The sequence below is a fragment of the Trematomus bernacchii genome, unplaced genomic scaffold (genome assembly GCF_902827165.1).
Source record: "Trematomus bernacchii unplaced genomic scaffold, fTreBer1.1, whole genome shotgun sequence".
Taxonomy (NCBI): Eukaryota; Metazoa; Chordata; class Actinopteri; order Perciformes; family Nototheniidae; genus Trematomus; species Trematomus bernacchii.
This window is the reverse complement of record NW_022987531.1, coordinates 3,934,053-3,956,395: the sequence shown is the minus strand read 5'-3', so window position 1 is coordinate 3,956,395 and position 22,343 is coordinate 3,934,053. Positions and strand designations below refer to the sequence as shown.

Sequence of the window (22,343 nt, the reverse complement as noted above, 5' to 3'; positions counted from 1 at the left end):
GAAATACAGACGGGTTAAGCCGGCCAGATTATATATATATATATATATATATATATATGCCTTTTTTGGAGCAATTTTTTTCAATATTTATTAAAATGTCACTAGTTATTTAAACAAACCACTATCTGAGGATAATACAAGCAACCATAAAACACCCTTTATCTAGAGAGCCATTGAAGCCCATGAAGAATTTATCCTTCCACAAATCTTTTCAACTGCTGTATTAATAAAGTTGCCACGTGTTTTCAAATTCAAGTTAAGGAACTATCTGTGTAAAACATTACAAATATTCTTCATTTGCAGTATTTAAAAAATGTTCAGAAAGACTGCATCAATTATATGCTATATATATTATATATAAATATATATATATATATATATATAATATCAATATTGTTATTAACTTAACAAAAATGGGATAATTGCCATGGATGTGGTGTTTGATATAGTTTACGTTCAATTTTAACTATTTTAGGCAGAAAAACGTATATTGACGAAACCTTTTTTTAATAATTTACTATAATTTAGAAAGGTTTTTGTGAGAAATCATTTCAAAAGTAAACTTATTTTTCATTTTATATTTCAATTTGAAATGTTTGCACACAACATTATTAATTTATACATTTTTATAAACATTTTAAATTATGAATCCATTAATTTTATTGTATTTCCTTGAGGCTGGGGAAGATATCCAGCATGTGGTTCAACATGTAATGCAAGTAAGTATATGTACAACATGGAAAAGTAAATAAAATAAGTTTAATAGGAGGATGTGGATTTATTTTCTCTCACCTTGTAATTACACAATCAAACAATCTATAATTTAGCTCTGACCTTCACAAAAACATTTTGTTGAATTGGACACATTTTTCCAAGCTCTATTGACAGACATGCAATGACTGGGACTGATGGAAGAATCTGAGAGGAATGAACTAGGAGCAGAGAAATAATCATATTTAAAAGACAGCAGCCCCATAAGAGGCCAACAAGAGTCACAAGGGTGCGTCACTTTGCTGAAGGATATTTGTGACCAGCTATCCAGGCCAGACTCTAAAGACTTTCCAAGGGGTAAAAATGCTGCTGCTGGAGTACTGACTGGAAGTATTGCTGATATCATGTCAACCATCCTCTTAAAGTACTCTGTCCAACAATATCAGTCTCATAAGAAAGGTGTTTTAACGCTTATTCAAAATAGCAGAGAAACATGCATTATTGTACTCAGGAGGGGACATTGACAGAGGATTACTCAAAAAGTACACAGTAAAAGTACTTCATAGTACTTGTGGTACTAGTACTGAGTCCAACAGTGTCAATCTCACGAAGAACTAATGGCAAAACATATTTTTTTCCCTCATCAAACTTAGCAGAAGTGGCTTGATTTTGTTCTCAGGAGGTGACTTTGACAGAGTATTTCTCAAAAAATACACAGTAAAAGTACTTCAATGTATTGTTAGTAGTAGGCTTACTAATACAAAGTCAAACCGTATCAATTTCATTAAGAACTAATGGTAACATTTTATTTTTATCATTCATCAAAGATAGCAAAAAACATGCATTATGTACTATGGAGGGGACTCTGACAGAGGATTACTCACAAAGTACACAGTAAAGTACTTCCTTTTATTTCTGGTAGCAGTCAACTAGTACCGAGTCCAACAGTATCAGTTTTATTCAGAACGTATGTTAAAAAATATTTGTATCACTCATTGAATATAGCAGGAAAGAAAATGAAGAGCAGCTGATTGACCGAGTGCAGAATCGCTGTATAGTTTAAATCTCCTTAGTTACAATGTTGTCCATTTTAGACAAAGGCTTATTATATTTACAGCCCTAAGAACATTCATTTTCTGGGCTCAATATGTGTCTTGGCTGTTTTCGTTGTGATCGCTAAATTCAGATCGCTGGATCGCTAGAAACACAGCTGTCATCAGGCTGGCAAGGGCTGTTCCATTCTCTGCTCAACCTCCCGCCTTCCCAATGGACTCAGTAGCGCCCCCTGCTGCCGTGGAGCATGTGTGAGTGAGCATGTGTGAGTGTGTATGAGCACAACCACGGCGGAATATTACTGCCAAAAGTCACGTGAGTGAGTCACGTGACTTTTGGCAGTAATATTCTGCCGTGAGAAGAAAAAATGTTGTACCTGTAAAAAAAAGTGTTGTACTTGTAAAAAGAAGTGTTGTAGTTGTAAAAAAATGTGTGTACTTGTAAAACCTATGCTGAATTTGTCTCTGAAACATGATTTATTAGAAAAATGTTATGTGTTTATTTGATAGATACGTTTTTTCTTTGCAAAACTAAATGCATTAGTTTGTAGATGGTGTTTTGTATTTGCAAACCACATTGTGTTTGTTAGTGAATCATGAGGCATTTGTAAAACCTGTTTAGTTTGTTTGTGGAGTTATGGCAGGAAATTAGCTCCATACAGAACGTCCTGATACAACCAGGTGTGGGAATTTATTCATCATTGGTACATGGTTGACAACATCAATATCCCCATATGACTGTCTCCAACACTATCTCTCTCCTCAATGAGCCTAACATGCCACCCTTTATAGGCCCATCAATTGGACCGTACCATCAAAAGGGGTGGCATGTGCAGAGATGGTTAGCTCAGATAAGGAAACCAGTTAAATAACAATAAACATTTAGTTGAGAATAACAAACATCCATTAATTAAATTATACCTAATTAATGTATGAAAAGAAAAATATTATAAACCAACAAGATCAATGTACATGATATAAAACCACCCCTGCCTCCACCCTGCTCTTTTAACCCCATCCGGAACGATAAAAGAGGGTTCGCCGTTTCCCCGGGGACTCTTTACGGTGACAGACCTTGGGACCGGAGACGGGGGGTGTTTCTCAATCGCGAGTACGCTTGCTTGGTAGCACATGTCTGCCGAGCATCTTGCTTCAGAAGCGAGTCAAGAATACTTCCTGGCATTCGGAAAACGAAGAGTGGAACACGCTAGCAAGTGTGCAGGTGTGCGTCATATGATAGGCCCCGCCTTACATCTTCCGCCACAGATTTGGGGAAATTGGTCCGTGCGCAAAGCATTGTGGGGATTTTAAGACCGCGGAGTCTACTCATGTGCAACCTCGATATTTCTCCAAACGGAGTACGCCGGGCTCGGTAGATTTCCAAGTATGCTGGAGATTGGAACAGTACTTCGGCGGCACTCGATGACGTAGTATGCTTGAAATAGTGGCTCTGAAGCAGCTTTACTCGCGATTGAGAAACACCCGGGAGAACAGGTGGAGGTGAGTGTTATGATGTTAACTACTGCAGGGAATCACATTACTGCGCCGATGAAGATGGCCGCATTGTCTTTTGGCTCCTCTCCTTTTTTCGTATTTTGTGCGTGTTTATTTACTTTTTGCCGTTTTACTTTTAACATGGTTCGCAACATGCAAGCCGACCGCACCAACTCTGCTATACAATATAGCAGAGAGGAACTCATTCACATCCGAAACGTCTCGGACAATAACCCTCCGACGAACAATGGAAATTCGCCATGGCTACCTGTTGCTGTACCTGAGAGACGCAGAAGGAAGACGAAGCGAGGGACCCGCGCCGGGATTCCGCCATTGTTCCTGACGGATTCACTATTTTTCGCCAGGACCGGACTGTTAACTCGGGGAAAAGTAAAGGTGGCGGTGTGTGTGTAATGACTAATAACAACTGGTGCACAGATGTGAAGGTTATTTCTTCGGACTGTTCCGCTCATCTAGAGCACCTTATGATCACATGCCGGGCTTTTTACCTGCCGAGAGAATTCACATCTGTTGTGATAACAGCAGTGTATATTCCGCCGCAAACCGACAATAACACGGCACTCGATCAGCTGTTTGGGATTATCGACAAGACCGAGACATCACGGCCAGATGCGGCGTTCGTTGTGGCCGGGGATTTAACACCGCTAACATGAAGAAGGTCCTGCCGAAATACTACCAACACATCAGCTGTCCGACGCGCGGGGGAAACATACTGGACCATGTTTATTCCCCTTTTCTACATGGATATAAGGCTCTCCCTCGCCCTCCCTTCGGCAAATCAGACCACATCTCTCTGCTGCTGCTGCTGCTGCTGCCTGCTTACAAGCAGAAACTTAAAAGGCATAGACCGGAAACAAGGATTGTACAGCGATGGAGTGAGGAGTCGGACTCTGCTCTGCAGCACTGCCCTTTTGTTTTAAACAGGGCAGATGTGTGTAAATCCTTTAAAAGGGTTAACCCACACAAGGCTCCTGGACCTGATGGCATCCCTGGCCGTGTTCTCAGGGTGTGTGCAGTTCAGCTGGCAGAGGTGTTCACAGACCTCTTCAACAGGTCCCTGCTGCAGTCTGTAGTCCCCACATGCTTCAAACACTCCACCATCGTTCCTGTCCCCAAAAAGACAATCATCACCTGCCCCAACGACTACCGCCCAGTAGCACTCACCTCCATCATAATGAAGTGATTTGAGCGGTTAGTCAAAACATTCATCACCTCCTCCCTCCCGGACTCTCTGGACCCCCTGCAGTTTGCCTACAGAGCAAACAGGTCCACAGACGACGCCATAGCCTACACCATCCACACTGCCCTCTCACACGTGGACCCGAGGAACAGGAACACATATGTGAGAATGCTGTTCATTGACTACAGTTCAGCATTCAACACCCATTGTGCCCTCCAAGCTGGCCATCAAGCTCAGAGACCGAGGGCTCAACAGCGCCCTCTGTGACTGGATCCTGAACTTCCTGACGGGCAGACCCCAGGCAGTGCGGGTGGGAAACATCACATCCTCCACCCTGATCCTCAACACCAGAGCCGCTCAAGGCTGCGTGCTCAGCCCTCTCCTCTACTCCCTGTTCACTCACGACTTCGTGGCCACACACAGCTCCAACACCATCGTGAAGTTTGCTGACGACACGACCGTCATCGGCCAGATCACAGATGGCGACGAGACGGCGTACAGAGAGGAGGTCGGAAAACTGACATCTTGGTGCCAGGATAACAACCTCCATCTCAACATCAGCAAAACAAAGGAGCTGATTGTGGATTACAGGAAGCAGCAGAGAGAGGGACACGCCCCCATCGCCATCAATGGGACTGCGGTGGAGAGTCAGCAGCTTCAGGTTCCTTGGGGTCCACATCACTGAGGACCTGACATGGACCCTTCACACCACCACCATCACCAAGAAAGCTCGACAGCGGCTCTTCTTCCTCCGCAGGCTGAGGAGGTTCAAAATGGATTCCAGGATACTCTGCAACTTCTACAGGTGCACCATAGAGAGCATCCTGACCTTCTACAGGTGCACCATAGAGAGCATCCTGACCTTCTACAGGTTCACCATAGAGAGCATCCTGACCTTCTACAGGTGCACCATAGAGAGCATCCTGACCTTCTACAGGTGCACCATAGAGAGCATCCTGACCTTCTACAGGTGCATCATAGAGAGTATCCTGACCTTCTACAGGTGCACCATAGAGAGCATCCTGACCTTCTACAGGTGCACCATAGAGAGCATCCTGACCTTCTACAGGTGCATCATAGAGAGCATCCTGACCTTCTACAGGTGCACCATAGAGAGCATCCTGACCTTCTACAGGTGCACCATAGAGAGCATCCTGACCTTCTACAGGTGCACCATAGAGAGCATCCTGACCTTCTACAGGTGCACCATAGAGAGCATCCTGACCTTCTACAGGTGCACCATAGAGAGGATCCTGACCTTCTACAGGTGCACCATAGAGAGCATCCTGACCTTCTACAGGTGCACCATAGAGAGCATCCTGACCTTCTACAGGTGCACCATAGAGAGGATCCTGACCTTCTACAGGTGCACCATAGAGAGGATCCTGACCTTCTACAGGTGCACCATAGAGAGTATCCTGACCTTCTACAGGTGCACCATAGAGAGGATCCTGACCTTCTACAGGTGCACCATAGAGAGTATCCTGACCTTCTACAGGTGCACCATAGAGAGCATCCTGACTGGCTGCATCACGGCCTGGTACGGCAGCTGCACCGACCTCAATCGTAAAGCTTTACAGAGGGTGGTGAAAACTGCACAGAACATCACCAGGACGGAGCTGCCATCCATGGAGGACCTTTACTCCCAGCGGCTCAGGAAGAAATCCCTCAGGATTATAAAAGACCCCCATCACCCCAGCCACAAACTGTTCAGTCTGCTGCCGTCTGGCAGACGTTACCGCAGCATCCGGACAAAAACAATTCAGAGACAGCTTCATCCCGCAGGCAATAAGACTGTTAAACGGAACTGCTGGAACAATTTCATAACATTCATCTGCTACTTAGTCATTATTCATCTATTATCTAATATATCATTCCAATAACTTGTATATAGACTCGTATTGCACTATTCTACTTTTTTTTACTCTCACTTTTTTTTTTAAACCATTTTTCTTTTTGTATTTTTTTTTTGTATTACTTTTAATATAGTATATTTTAATATTGTTTAATATTGTCTACTTATCTGTATTATTGTGTTGCACTGTTGGAGAAGCCTGTGACCTAAGATTTTCAACGACATAATTACTCTGTAGCTATGTTAGTTTGACAATAAAGAACCTTGAACCTTGAACCTTGATGATATGACAAATTGATAACCGAAATGTATATTGCTTAGTCTAAACATCTAATGAATTCCTAGAAACGCTAATCACACTTTGTACATATATATATATGTATATATACCCATAGGTTGGCGTGCCAATCCAGCCCCCGACAGGATGAATGTGTTCTCATACTGACGTCAACCATTCAATAAACGGGTTTGAACGCCACACAAGCTCTTGTCCTCTTTTATATAAAATGCTTCCTGTGCAATGTTTTACCGTGGAGCAAATGAATATACTTCGCCAATAGTGAAGCTATACAATACGTAACGGAGACCGAGATCTACCGTCCCAGAGATCACCTCCGTTACAGTTAGACACAGACAAGAGAGGAAGCGGAGAAGAAGAAATAAAGACAGACGGAACAAGGAGAAGAGAGGGGAAAGAGAAGCAGAGTTAATTAGACGGAAGGGAGTATTTTCTCTTCCACAGCAGAGTGCTCTTCGCTTCAAAGAATGCCGCAAGTCAAGGTTATGTTCAGCCTCAAAGCTGAACAGAATGAATTGTGTCAAGATCGCACGCACGCGCACACACACACACACACACACACACACACACACACACACACACACACACACACACACCGCACACACACACACACACACACACACAACACACACACACACACACACACACACACACACACACACACACACACACACACACACACACACACACACACACACACACACACACACACACACACACACACACACACACACACACACACACAGGGATGACCTCCATTAACCTGCCATTGACCTGTGAGACAGACTGCTCGAACTCTGCAGTCTACAAACACCAGCTGGTTGTTGTTTTTTTACAAGGCTTTTTTATTTCCCAGCTCATCAAAGGGTATTGAAGAGAGGAAAACATGGATCAAACCGAAATGTAGAACAAAAACATAAAGCCAGGGCACTGTCACATGTGATCAAACAAAACCCACAGTCCTGACAGAGCAGATTAGTTGTTAAATGTTTAAATCCTAAATATCAAAAGCGGTTTCCTCAAAGCTTTGACATGATGGCTGCTTATTTAGTCATGCGTAATTAATGTTATGGAGAGAAGTGGCAATAGACATATTTTTCTGCTTTAAACATCATTATGAAGTAAATGTTGTGGCTGTACAATAACAGGTTCTCTTAACTGTAACCGTGCAATTCTGTGTCAGCTGGAAAGATCTCTAGTTTGCGTTCAGCAGTTACAGCAACATGTTCAGTCATTTGGATCCACCTGATAAATGTAGGTCAGATGTTTATATATTTTGGCACTGATTTTGGTCTCCATCGCATTTTCCGTCACAGAGTAAGATCTCCAGAAATAGGATAGTGCTTTTGTTCCCTTGTAGGTGTGAGAACAATCCCCTTTTAACAAAAGTTATCAATTTAAGTTCTTGCAAAAATATCACCAGTAGCGGAAATAGTTGTGGTGGAACAAATGCAGTGTGTCTTTATTAAGAAAAAGAGATAAAAGCTGTATCCCCACCCTGTCATCATTGGCAACGTAAGATCGCTGACTAATATTGACAAGCTAATGGCATTAGCTAGGAGTCCGACGGAATATCTGAAGTGTAGTTTTTCTTTAGGGCAACATGGCTGCAGCAGGATATATCCGACAACAATGTTTCCAGAACAAATGTCCTTACGGGGACAATAAAGTATATCGTATCGTATCGTTTCTATCGATGGCCTCCGGACTGTTTGGGCAACGTTTCCATCAACGTTTTCGTTCTCTGTGCTGTGGAGGACGTCCTGCCTCGTTCCCATGCTTAAGACGCTGTTTCCAGTGGCTACAAGGACTTTTATTGAGCATTTTTACTTCAACTTATGTTTAATTAAATATGTATGTATTTTGTTCTAATATGGTGCAACTGTTAGGAAATTGCATGTGCTCCTTGGATTAATGAAGTATTTTGATTGATTGATTGGTTTGGTGTTGGTAGTTTCTAGGCCCTCAGGAAACAGAAAGTGATCTTGTTGTCTATGCAACAGCTCCCCAAATACACCTTGAAAAGGCTCGGACGGTAAAGTTGAAATGTTGTCGGTCGTTCATTTACACCTATAATCACAGGTGTTATTGCTGCTTGAGTGCAGCAAAAACAAGTTGGGAACAAAAAATATTATGTATTTGGTAGGAAACAGTGAGATACAGCTGTGTATGGGCAACATGTTCATTCATTTGTATCGCCGCACATACTGGCGGGAAGCAAGACTGCTAGGGGAGATACAGATGGCATCATGACAAGGTCTGAAGACTATGGGCTGAGATCTTGGAGCAGGAGAGACAGAAAAAGGGTCAGACCTAAGTTTGACCAGCTTTCAGTTCATCAGAGCAGGGGAGAAGCCAGCCTCTTGTAGGAAGTCCAATACGAGCTTCCTGCAGGCGGCACAATCTTGAGAGGTAAGGGTGGAACTTGGAGGAAATTACATTTTCCCCATGTCGTCCAAACATCCCTGAGGCCTGACATGGTCATATGGTCTGAGGAGGTGAAGAGGATCATCCTGATTGAACTGATGCAAAGAGGAAAGCCCCCTACCACCAGCACCTGTTTGATGTATTTATCAGGAGGTGCGATTGGGTCCACCTGATAAGAATCCAATATTCTCTACATTTTAGATGTTTATTTTAGAGAAACAAATCTGGCTCTTTAGCTGCTGATTAAGTATCACAACCCTAACTATGTCGGCGGGTTGGTGCTGAGCAGGTTGTTTGTGTGGCTGTTTGGAGCATTTTTCGCTGAATGAGATGTCTGCGATGAACCAAAACAATTACGTTTTGGGCCAAATGGATACATAATGAATCCCTACCTAACCCTCATACTCATTATACAGCTCTGTAGCATAGGGAGGCTGCCAGTTCAGGAGATCTGTAGGTTAACAACTCATTGTGACACTATTCACATTGCTATTGTGATTATATCAATATTAGCAGCTGTAAGATTTAAAACCTAATTGTTATGATTCTCACAACTGCATTCAGTTTTTGCCTACTTTTTGACGAGCTGTATTCATCCTTTTGATCGCTTTCACATATTTTGATCAGTTTATATGAAAATGATTGATTACTGTAGCTTCAAAACTATGTCTGTACAGCAATCCCCTGGTATCAGATGTAAGACAGTTGGTCTCAATATGCATTTTTCCACTGACAGCTATTATTAAAGTAGCAGATGGACTGGGCCACAAAGCGATGGAGAGGGACGGATGGAGGCAGCGGGGAGATACAAAAAGCAAAAAGTCAAGAAAACATCATTCCAAATATCACATTTGCATGCATAGGATAGCACTTCTTTCATGTTCAGAAGACTTATGAGAATTCAAGCCGTGTAAGTATTGTTTTTCTTAGATGGCGAAAAGCTCGGCTTATGCCTTCTACAGCTCGTTGCACACCAATCTATTATGAAAGCAGGCCATCATCCAAAAATGAACACACTCTTTGTACAATCACTATTGCCATTTTCAATCCTTCTTCAAAATCCATATCAATCCAATCTGACATATATACCGTTAGCTGCTTTGGCACAGGACTTAAATCTTTCCAGTTCGTAACAAGACTTGTCAGTTAACACATTGATCTAAACAGTTCTAACCTTTTATCATTTCCTTGTTTATGCCCTGCCATCTGGCTGTTTGCTGCCTTTCTTTCATGCATACAGCTACCTCCCTCTAGATTTGTTCCTTGTCTCCGCTTACTGCCTCTCCACACAGCAGCTGAACGGATCGATGAAGCCAGAAATAGTGAAAGAAGTCAGATCATGACGTTGTCCGTGTCAACAGGAGTGACAGTCCGCACACACACAAGACCGCAATTATGGCAGAAGCAAAAAAAGCCCAAAATATATAATTTTCACTCCGAGTGGGAGGATGATTATTTGTTTATCTATTCCAATTCAAAGTCTATCTGTCTCATCTGCAATGTGAGCGTGGCTTTATCGAAGAAGGTTAATTTAGGAGCGGCATTTCAAAACAGTGCACAAACGCTACGAGACGGGATTCCCTCCTAATTCTGCCCTACGCTCCCAAAAGGTGAGGGACCTGAAAGGACAGCTAAATGCACAGCAGTCCATTTTCACCAGGCCCAACAACAAGAGCAAGGCTGCTACCATAGCATCTTATCGTGTCAGTCACGTTCTTGCGAAACACATGAAGTCTTTCAAAGACGGCGAAGTTGTAAAAGAAGCATTCCTGGAGGCTGCCGACGCGCTTTTTGGGGACAGTAAAAATAACAGTAGCATTTCAACAGGTTTTTGATATAATAAAAACTCAAGTTAGATACCGTTATTAATCAGCTGTAAGTTTGAGTTTGTTTGAACTTATTCATTATAATTATTGTACAAAATGGTATAAGAATGCAAACATTAAGATCTGTTCTGTTTAAATTGATTATAGTTTATTATCAATTCAGGTTAAGAAACTAGTGTTGCTTGCATCCTATTTTAAAGGCATTTCTTTTTATACTCTACTAAAATGCAACAAAAAAAGGGTTTGATTCTATTAATTTTGTCTTTTTTATTGCACTTTGGCAGCAGATTCCTGTGTAGCTTCAGATCTGAGTTGTCTTATTAGTAAGCCTAATTTATACTTTTGTAGCAACACTATTTTTATATAATGGCAAAGAAAGGGTTCAGAGTCTTTTCTTTTTTTCCTGTGTCATATGTGGCAGCACTGTTCAATGTTTCTTGAAAACATAACCCACTGTAGTATGTGACGTGTGAATAAACTCCAACTCTGTATCAACAACACTGTTGTGTATCTTCAGTTAAATACTTGTATGTGTGTAGAGTAGAAAGAGGTAAGATAAAGGATCTGCAGTTTTTTATGAAGTATTAATCGTACAAAGGTCAGTTTTATACAAGTAGAAGTGTGTATTTACCTGGTAGGCTGTCAGTAATGGCTACGCCTCTCTATTTGGACTGGTAGATCTCGGCAGACTGGCAACTTTAAAAGTAGCTCTCGGTTCAAAAAAGGTTGGGCACCCCTGGTTTAGACCATGAAGTTAAAAACCTAAACAAAAAGATCTGGTAATATCCCAAATTAAGTCAATGGGAAAAGTATTTTTGGGCCACTGTTTGGCCCCCTACATGTTTGCTTCAATGATCTGAGCACTTCCTAAGGGCTTGACATATACTGTAATACCAACCCCTCTCATTGGCGTGTTACCTTTATTATTTATACCATTAAATTGTGAAAACAGTTGTCCAGCTCTGTATCATTGAAATGCACAGCAACAGGATAATCATTTAATTACTCTGTCCTGAGCTGGCCGGCCTCTCTGGACGCTGTCCTGTTCTTGTGTGATTGTCATACCGCTCTTGTGTGATTGTCATACCGCTCTTGTGTGATTGTCATACCGCTCTTGTGTGATTGTCATACCGCTCTTGTTTGATTGTCATACCGCTCTTGTGTGATTGTCATACCGCTCTTGTGTGATTGTCATACCGCTCTTGTGTGATTGTCATACCGCTCTTGTGTGATTGTCATACCGCTCTTGTGTGATTGTCATACCGCTCGTGTGATTGTCATACCGCTCTTGTGTGATTGTCATACCGCTCGTGTGATTGTCATACCGCTCTTGTGTGATTGTCATACCGCTCGTGTGATTGTCATACCGCTCGTGTGATTGTCATACCGCTCTTGTGTGATTGTCATACCGCTCGTGTGATTGTCATACCGCTCTTGTGTGATTGTCATACCGCTCTTGTGTGATTGTCATACCGCTCGTGTGATTGTCATACCGCTCTTGTGTGATTGTCATACTGCTCTTGTGTGATTGTCATACCGCTCGTGTGATTGTCATACTGCTCTTGTGTGATTGTCATACTGCTCTTGTGTGATTGTCATACCGCTCTTGTGTGATTGTCATACCGCTCTTGTGTGATTGTCATACCGCTCTTGTGTGATTGTCATACCGCTCGTGTGATTGTCATACCGCTCTTGTTTGATTGTCATACCGCTCTTGTGTGATTGTCATACCGCTCTTGTGTGATTGTCATACCGCTCTTGTGTGATTGTCATACCGCTCTTGTGTGATTGTCATACCGCTCTTGTGTGATTGTCATACCGCTCGTGTGATTGTCATACCGCTCTTGTGTGATTGTCATACCGCTCGTGTGATTGTCATACCGCTCTTGTGTGATTGTCATACCGCTCGTGTGATTGTCATACCGCTCGTGTGATTGTCATACCGCTCTTGTGTGATTGTCATACCGCTCGTGTGATTGTCATACCGCTCTTGTGTGATTGTCATACCGCTCTTGTGTGATTGTCATACCGCTCGTGTGATTGTCATACCGCTCTTGTGTGATTGTCATACTGCTCTTGTGTGATTGTCATACCGCTCGTGTGATTGTCATACTGCTCTTGTGTGATTGTCATACTGCTCTTGTGTGATTGTCATACCGCTCTTGTGTGATTGTCATACCGCTCTTGTGTGATTGTCATACCGCTCTTGTGTGATTGTCATACCGCTCGTGTGATTGTCATACCGCTCGTGTGATTGTCATACCGCTCTTGTGTGATTGTCATACCGCTCTTGTGTGATTGTCATACCGCTCGTGTGATTGTCATACCGCTCTTGTGTGATTGTCATACCGCTCGTGTGATTGTCATACTGCTCTTGTGTGATTGTCATACCGCTCGTGTGATTGTCATACCGCTCTTGTACCTTTTGCACTGTCCTGAAAAAGTTTGTTTACCAGACTGCTGACATTTATTGCTGTCAAGAGTTAAGTTGCTTTCAGATGGAAGGTCTTCTCTGTCAGTCAAACTCCAGGGTTGTCAAAGTGCTGTTGCAGGCTAACGTGCCATTGGCTGGTAAATGTGTTGTGGTCCAGACCTTTGGGTGTTGGTGTATTCTTTTTGTATTCCAAGTATAGACCTTCTGCCTTTAAAGTGCTCTATGTTGCATTTATACTTCTTTGGTTTGGTGATATTGGTGCAATTGGTCTTTGTTAAGGCCTCTTCAGGTTTCTCTCTTCAGTACCCATGCATCTGTAGAAATCATCTGAAGACCTTTATGCTGTATGTCCATACCATTGTTACAAGCGACTTAAAAAGTTACATCATTAACAGGAAACCACCTCCCTTACTTTCTCACAGCCTTTTCTCTCCCCCTCCTTTGCTCTCTACGACACCTTAGGGTGAAAACTAACACTGACTGTGTTTCTAAGGAATGAGCAGAGGAATGTTTTCTCCATCCTTCTTCCCCTTTCCTCAGCTGTTTAGGCATTAAACGACTACTTGCTTTTGTTGCCTGTGGTGGTGAACGCGGCACAGAAGGGATGTGAAATCATTTTCTATCCCCCTAATTATTCTGTTGATGTCTTATAAGGTTCCAACCCCTCCCTCTCTTAAATCTTGCTCTTCTTCCGACTTTGATACTGCCGGAGTTGTCGACGCAGCACTAAACAGGCACGGATAGGCTGATGGAGAAGATAAAGAGAAAAGAGGCTGGAGGGTAAGGGGGGGGAGAGAATGATAAAGAGTAGATGGATAACAAGAGTGCGAGCCGGGTGAAGAGGATGAATAGAGGTCGAACAGATATTGGGAGTTAGAGATAGAGGTGTCTGGCTGTGTGTACACTGATAGTGAAACAGAGCGATGGTTAACATCTTAACTGAGACACTGGGCACCTTTAATGGATCAATTTATACTCTTATAAAGGACACTCGCTGAAGTAAATTACAGTAGTTGCACATAGACGAATAAAACAAGTAGTATGGAGGCTAAGGGATGTTTTTAGATGTTTAAACTGTAATATTTTTCTACTGTGCTTTAAAAGAATAGCAACTGAATGACCTTGAGTTATGCTTTGTGAGATGATTGCAGATAAGATTCTGATGTTCCTGTTAATGTTTACTTCCTGTCTGTCTTCTTCTGCTGTTCCCTTTAGTGTTTACTTCCTGTCTGTCTTCTTCTGCTGTTCCCTTTAGTGTTTACTTCCTGCCTGTCTTCTTCTGCTGTTCCCTTTAGTGTTTACTTCCTGTCTGTCTTCTTCTGCTGCTGTTCCCGCTCCCATATGTGGTGTTCACTGCCGAGCAGGTTTGACTCCCAAGCCCGCCAAACATTTAAAGCAATGTAATCCCCTCTATCCCCCCATTTCAATTCTGCATCTCCAATAGATGCACTCTCTGACTGAATAACTTATATGGTGTGTTCTCCTTAGCAGCATTCGGAAAGCGAGAATCAATCACCTCTGGGATGTCCAGATTCACCAATCAGAATCGAGTACTAAGGCGTGTAATAACATGTGATAACTTAAGATAAGCTTTTATGAATAACCAGTGGAGAAACTCAGTTTTCTTGCAGCAACAGTAGCACAAAAACAGAATAAGAAGAGATGCATAGTAAAAAGCAAAAACATAAAGCCTTGAGGTTAATCGGCTCAGCCAACGTCCATCAAGTCTAAAGTGTCATCATTTGTTTCTTTGATCCTATTACTAATTTGTGTACATTTATCATGTGAACTGTTATGGCCAAAATGTTTCTTTGAGGTCACAGCGACCTTGACCTCTGACCCCCAAAATCGAATTGGTGAATGATTTAAAGAAGACGTTATGGGGTTTTTGAATGGACAAATACTGACAGCTAGAGAACCCCAAAAAAAAGTGACTGTCAGAGGAATTGACAACAAAAACCACCAGCTTCATGCAGTGGGGCACCAGTATGCTGTTTTTATTCATTTGTAAGGCTATTACCAGGTAAAGAGATCAAATAAAACATTTCAGAAAATGACAAAAAAATCCTGTCTCGTCTATTTCCTGTGTTTTCCCGCATGTTTGGTTGTATGATTCTTTGCACTTATTACCCTCTTGTTTTTGCCTGCCCTACCCAGCTGTGTCTTGTCTTTGTGATTAGTCCTGTACATGCCTGTCTCCCTAGTGTTCTCTAAAGGTTTGTCTTCTTTGTTCCCGTCTGGTTACTGATGTGTGTTGTTATTTTGGCCCTGGCTGATTCCCCGTGTTCGGCCCTTGTTCCATGTGCCGTCTATGGTCTGTTGTCGTTCAGTTTTTCTTTTGTTTTCTTTGTTTTGGTCCCCCAGTGTGTGTTTGTGTTAAACTGTCCTTGTTATTAGCTTTATTTAATTAAAAGCTGTATTTTGGGGTCCAACCTTTTGTCAAACTGTCAAAAATCCAAGAGAAAATCTGCACTGAACTTTTGCTGCAGCGTTGCTAGCGGTGCTGTGATGATGTCCTTAGTGTCATTGGATGGCAGACGTTAAGCAAACTGCCACATGGCTGCAGGAACACGCAGAACATTGGCAAGCACTGTGGACACAGCAGACAGGACATCTGTATGACTAATACAGGAAAACAAGGGGAGGAATCAGCGAACCCTTCCTCCGGGGTGACTGCGCTGCTCTCTTGTGACGTTTTTAGGCCAATCACTGGACTCATCACACAGGGGTTGCAAGACACAATGTGATGTCTTGTTGATTCCTCTAACATTGAAATAATGTGTGGTCCAGATACTGACACTCACAACTAATGCACTCATGGCAGAACAAACAGCTCATGCTGCATTGGCAATGGACATGGTGTAGATCAAGGTTCAAGGTTCTTTATTGTCAAACTAACATAGCTACAGAGTAATTATGTCGTTGAAAATCTTATGTCACAGGCTTCTCCAACAATGCAACATAATAATAATACAGATAGTAAAAGGTAATACAAAAAGAAAAATAGTTCTAAAATAAAGTGAGTATGTGGAATAGTGCAGTACGAGTCTATATACAAGTTATTGGAATGATATATATTAGATAGTAGATATATATTACTAATTAGCAGATGAATGTTTGAAATTGTTTCAGCAGTTCACGTAGATGTACCGTGAACAAAGTAGTGCAAGCTGTCCAATAGAAAACAGCACTGATCTCTAGCTAAGATGTCTATTCCCAGTATGAGGACCATCATGGGAACTTTTAAATGTGAGTTGCACTATTCCACTTTTTTTTTTCTCACTTTTTTTTAAAACTATTTTTGTTTTTTCATTACTTTTAATATAGTATATTTTAATATTGTTTTAATATTGTCTGCTTATCTGTATTATTGTGTTGCATTGTTGGAGAAGCCTGTGACCTAAGATTTTCAACGACATAATTACTCCGTAGCTATGTTAGTTTGACAATAAAGAACCTTGAACCTTGTTACCAAAACCATCCCTGGTTCATCTAAGGGAAGACTGTGTTAATTTTGAAAGAATACAAATGTGTTTATTTACAATAGAAAAATGGAATTGACCCATGATGACCCAGGTTCATGAATTAAGGACATACTTGTGCCAGGTGGACAAAAAACAAACGTGTTGTCGGATATGCATATGTATAAAGTTATTTTGCGCTTTTATCCTGGAATAGTTAAATATGTTGAATAAAGAAAATCATCACTTCATTTCATTTTGGGGTTTTCCCTTTCCTGTAGTGTGTTATGTTTTTTGTGTAACATTTTCCCTTCTATTGGCTAGCGCTCCAACATATTTCACGTGATGGGCTAAGGAACGGGAAACTTTTAAACAGTTGACCAATAACAACAGAGCCGGCCAGCTAACCAATCAGAGGGTGAAAAGAGGTGCTGTATGCAGCACGAGAAAAATAAAGACCTTTTTGAACATTAAAGCATGGAGACATGTCACAGTAGGAGTACACAATACAAATATGAACAAGAAAATGAGCATAGTATATCCTGTTTAAATAAATACATTCAGAATTGGCAACATTTGGAATTGCCAGGTCGTGTCTATCGTTTTTCCAACCCAATTGAAATGTAACCACACCCACTTCCGCATTAACGTAGCTCTGCCTGACTGCGTCATGGACATACAAAGAGAGCACTTTTTTTGAATATGAAAGAACTTCACAGTTATGCATATCTACATAAAACATACACGTTAATTATTCTTTAAGTATCAATTCACCATGGATTTCAATAATAAACTAGATACCAATATGTTGCTTAATAGCTCTTTTTTTTAGTATTTGAGTAAATGTACTGAACAACTGAAACCGGTGCATATGTAATAAAACTATGTATGATACGCAAATCAATGTTTTGTAATATAACCTCAATAAGAAGATAGTATGGGTTTTTAATCCTGGTTCCCAAGATTTGGGTAAAATAGGTGCGTTCACACCGGAGTACTTTGGTGTACTTTTCCCACAATAGTTCATCAGAACTACGATATATTTGCGTTCACACCAAAACGCCCCAGGAACTAAAGTAGCTCAACTTAGTTCGCGAGACTCGCTTTTCAGTCCCTGCTACAGAGCAGGGTCTATCGTGGGAGAAAGTAGTTCGTACGTCTGATTGGCTGTGCGGAATGCAAACCACGCCCGTTTGACTCAGAATTTTTTGTTGTAAGCGGCCATTGTATTTCCTCGCTTCGCAGCACACACGAAGAGATTCCTTTTGTGAAAGCAGTTATTATAGCAACACTAAATAAATCATCGGAGCGGTGGAGTGATGAGGATGTCTCGGCGCTTCTGGCGATTGACTCGGAGGACGCGAAGCGCCACATTCAGAAGCTTCTACTGAATGCAGTTTCTGTGGCTCTGCAAAGTTAGCAGACCTGGCAAAGTCATGTCGGGACGACTACCAAGGTAAAATAAAATACATGCACTGCACTGTTTTAATCTGCACAATACTGGTCTTAGATGTACTTTTATTTGCTCAGTAGATCGAGCTAGCCATGGTAGAACTTGCTAACGTTAGGTCCAAGCTGGCTAATAACATCTAGCTAGCTAGCTATTCTCATCCATGCCCGCTATGAACACGTTTTGACTTGTGAATAAGTGTGCAATGTTCTGTAATTTGCTTCACTAACTCATGGCACTAATCGTGTGTTTCAGGTGAGGTGTTTCTCTCAGGATTAGAAACTAGTTTTCCCCTCCGGGATAAAACGATAATATAACGTTAGCAATTAGCATGCTAGCTGGACATAATGCTACCTCTGTGGCTAATGCATAGAGGTAAACAATAGATTGTAGTTGAAGTAATTTCAAGTAATTTGCAACATTCATTCTACATGTTAATGGTAAAAGCTTAAACAGTTGATTACCTGCATGCCACAAAGACTGATGTTCTAATATTTTTGCACATTTAAGTAGAAATGTAATTGAAATTCTATTTACTGCCTAAACATTGTTCCTTGTATTATCCTAAATAGTTTGACCTTGTTTCCTCAGAAGGCTTCTCAGACTACATGGAGGATCCCTCAGAGAAACACAGTTTCCACGTTCAGTTCCCCCCCGCTGAGAGTAGGCAGCTCCACACCCTGTGCCCGGTCCATCCTGACCGCTGCTGCCATACTGCAGCAAACAGGAGGGAACGGAGGTGAAAACACACTTTATACATTTAGATATGTGGAGCACAAAGAAAAGCATTGCTAAAAAACATTTAGCAGCTAAACTGTGGATAACAAGTAAACCACATTGGTTTGTTATTCAATATTCAAAAGCTTTTTGAATCATTACATGTCACTTGTTAGACGCTTTTATCCAAAGCTTACATACTCAATACTGTGGGCAATCCCCACAGGAGCACTTTGAGGTGAAGTGTCTCAGGGACACAACGACATGCTGACTGCAGTGGGGTTTGAACCTGTGACCCCTGATCCGAACACCAATGCACTTATCCACTGCGCCACACACCTCCATCCTTTACTCAAGTAGAAGTACAGATACTCGTGTTTGAAATACTCTGGTAAAACTTCTTAAGTAAAAGTAAAGAGGGCTTTGAAATGTACTTAAGTAAAAAGTACCCATAACTACCAGCTGTTTTAAAGAGTACCTGACCTCCCTTTATATTAATAGAACAATAATGTCATTGTTAGCTAATGAATGTTTCCATGCTGAACAACAGCAACATGACAACGTTTTCATTGGTCCCTCTTCTTTAGAGAAGACCAGGAAATGATGGATACACGGATCGTGTTCAAATCAATAGGCACGCAATGACTCTAAATAATAATGATCACGCCACCAAACACACATTCAAACTGAAGTAACCAGCCTGTTTGGAAAATGTAAGAAGTAGAAAGTACAGGTATTTGTGTTCAAAATGTAAGAAGTAGAAAGTACAGGTATTTGTGTTCAAAATGTAAGAAGTAGAAAGTACAGGTATTTGTGTTCAAAATGTAAGAAGTAGAAGTAAAAAGTGATCAGAAAAATAATTAGTGGAATGTACTTAAGTACAGTAACGAGGTATTTGTACTCCGCTACTTCCTACCTCTGACCAACGTGTATCTCTATATTCAGAACACCCAGTATAAGACGGTGGAGCGGGTGGTGCAGACTCTGAAGAACCTGTGCTGTGCTCTGGACGAGACGGAGACCCAGGCCATCACTGAGGCCGTCAAAAGGCTGAAACACTCCGTCAACTTACCCCAGACACGCTCCCCCAAGGTGGGCTAACACTCTGCTTCACACGTTCATACAGAGCGTTGTTTACATGTTAGGAAGTGTTTGTAAGATCAACTTGTTTTGCTTTGCAGATGGGGTCCACATCGTCTGGTCAATCGTCAAATGGTACGTACACACAGTCACACTCCACCTCCACTTATTTAATTTAAATGTGATTGTTGCAGCTTATCATGTCAATGTGGTGCAAAGATGCATTACAGACAGAAATAACTTTTAAATAAAGTCACTGTCAAGTGTCTAAGGCTATTTAAAGACTATGTGGCTTATTCTATTACGGTATGAATCATTCAAAGCTTCATAGCATCATTAATGCTTGCATTAAAATTGTAAAACGTTTAATTTGTATCTATTTGTCCCTATCATGTCCTGAGAGCCCTCCATCCCCCAATTGCTAGTGCCTTCACCATTTAAAATGTTAATAGTCAAATCAAAGGTGTTCCCGTGTTCCTCCTGTTGTGTGCCTGCAGAGACAGATTTGGACAATGTTGTCTCGTTGTTGCGATTAAACTGATCTTGTATCTTGCTTATTTCACCTTAGGAAAGTGGGCACGCGATGACAGCTTCCTTGACACCATCATGGCGATGGCCCGCCGTGCCATGGTCAGCAAGGAGAATGAGGACCTGCGTGCCAAGGAGATGCACGACGAACGGCTGCTGCATTCACACAAGGCCCAGGAATCGAGGTGGAGCAACAAAATACCTTTCTGGCTGGGCTTCTGGCAGTGCTAAGCGAGCTGATTAAATCCAACAGGCCTTCAATACAAAAATTAAGAAAAACTTGTCGTTGATAAACTGTACAATGACTTGTTGGGAGGCGTGTGGTGCAGTGGTCTGGTGCGTTGGTGTTCGGATCAGGGGAGCACAGGTTCAAACCCCACTGCAGTCAGGATGTCGTTGTGTCCCTGGGCAAGACACTTCACCCCAAATTGGCGACACCTGTGACAGTTAATTTTGTATTATTGTGATTATATATATATGCCACTGTTATTAATACTGACACCTAACTTTGCACAAAGGTGTGTCTGCTGCTGAGCCTACCTATTGTTTTTATATATATATATATATATATATATATATATATATATATATATATATATTGCCACTGTTATTATATTGTTTTGATACTACTGACACTTATTGATCTGCTGCTGATAAATAAAAGAGAACCTACATGCACGGCACTAGCATCATGACTGTCTTTGTTTAAACCAGCAGCAGTAGACAGACTAACCTGTGTGTGTGTAACGTAGTTCTTCAGGTGTGCATGCTTAACATGTATGTTAACATGTATGTTAACATGTATGTATACAAACGTTTTTAAAGAGCTTTCAACCTCATCCCATTGTCTTTAACACACATTTAACATAATATACTCATTAATATACAAATATACAGTATGAGTACTGTTTTGATACTGACATTTAATCTTTGCACTAAGGTGTCTGCACTATTGTAATTGTGTCTGTTGACTGGTAAATAAAAGAGAACCAAATGCACTGTACAAAATATCAGCTTTATTGTCAATTTACAATTTCCATGCTGTTCAGATGCCTCTCCACAACGTTGCTTCCAGGCGAATACAGAGGAGTTGAAAAGAGCCCTTGGACATTCGGAAATCTTCGATCCACTGCACACGTTGGCAGCACCTCCCACCAGGCCGACGTTCTATTGTTCACCCAGAGTTCCGTAGTATTCGCATATCTGGAACACATACAAAGACACAAATTAGCCCTACATAACTCCATAAATCCTACATTAGATAGTATTAATGTGATTTAATGAACGTACCATTGCTGTTCTTTGGGCGTGATAACGGTCATCATCCTCGGCTGTACAACGGCGAAACATGTCCATCGCGTGTGATTTCGTCGTCTAATCCTTTTGTTAAGGCTTCTTAACCGCCTTCGCCTCCGACTCAGCATTTCTATTGCATTTGAATGGTCGATCTGTATTTGTGGCTGAGTTATTGGCTTAAATAACTCAGTTACGAAGCTGTATAACACGACCATCAAAACGTCAACTCCATACCGTGTCTGAGGTCGGAAGGTAAACAGAAGCATCCAGCGGAAGCGGAAGTTTTTTTTCTTCTTCTCTCGGTTTTTTGGCGGATTGCAACTTTAAGGTGCATACCGCCACCTACTGTACTCGCCGTGAAGTTGTTTGCAGCCTGCCAGGAAAACCTGAGCAGAAGAAGAATAAGTGACGTCAGCGGCTCATTTGCCTAATCCACCCCCAGGAACTCATTTTGGTGTGAACGCGATCTGCTTTAGTTCGTCAGAACTAAAAGAACTCTCATGAACTAAAGTT

At 41.6% G+C, this 22,343-nt stretch overlaps 1 protein-coding gene and 1 long non-coding RNA gene across 4 annotated transcripts in view; one reads left to right on the top strand and one right to left on the bottom strand.

Moving 5' to 3' along the window:
* LOC117475737 (stromal membrane-associated protein 1-like) overlaps positions 1-22,343 on the bottom strand; it is a 128,440-nt gene that overhangs the window by 59,209 nt on the left and 46,888 nt on the right. The gene's annotated exons all lie outside the window — the stretch shown is intronic.
* On the top strand, positions 19,880-20,612 carry LOC117475747. Its single transcript, XR_004555199.1, has 3 exons — positions 19,880-20,018; positions 20,108-20,141; positions 20,575-20,612. It is a non-coding gene; the product is annotated as an uncharacterized LOC117475747 (long non-coding RNA).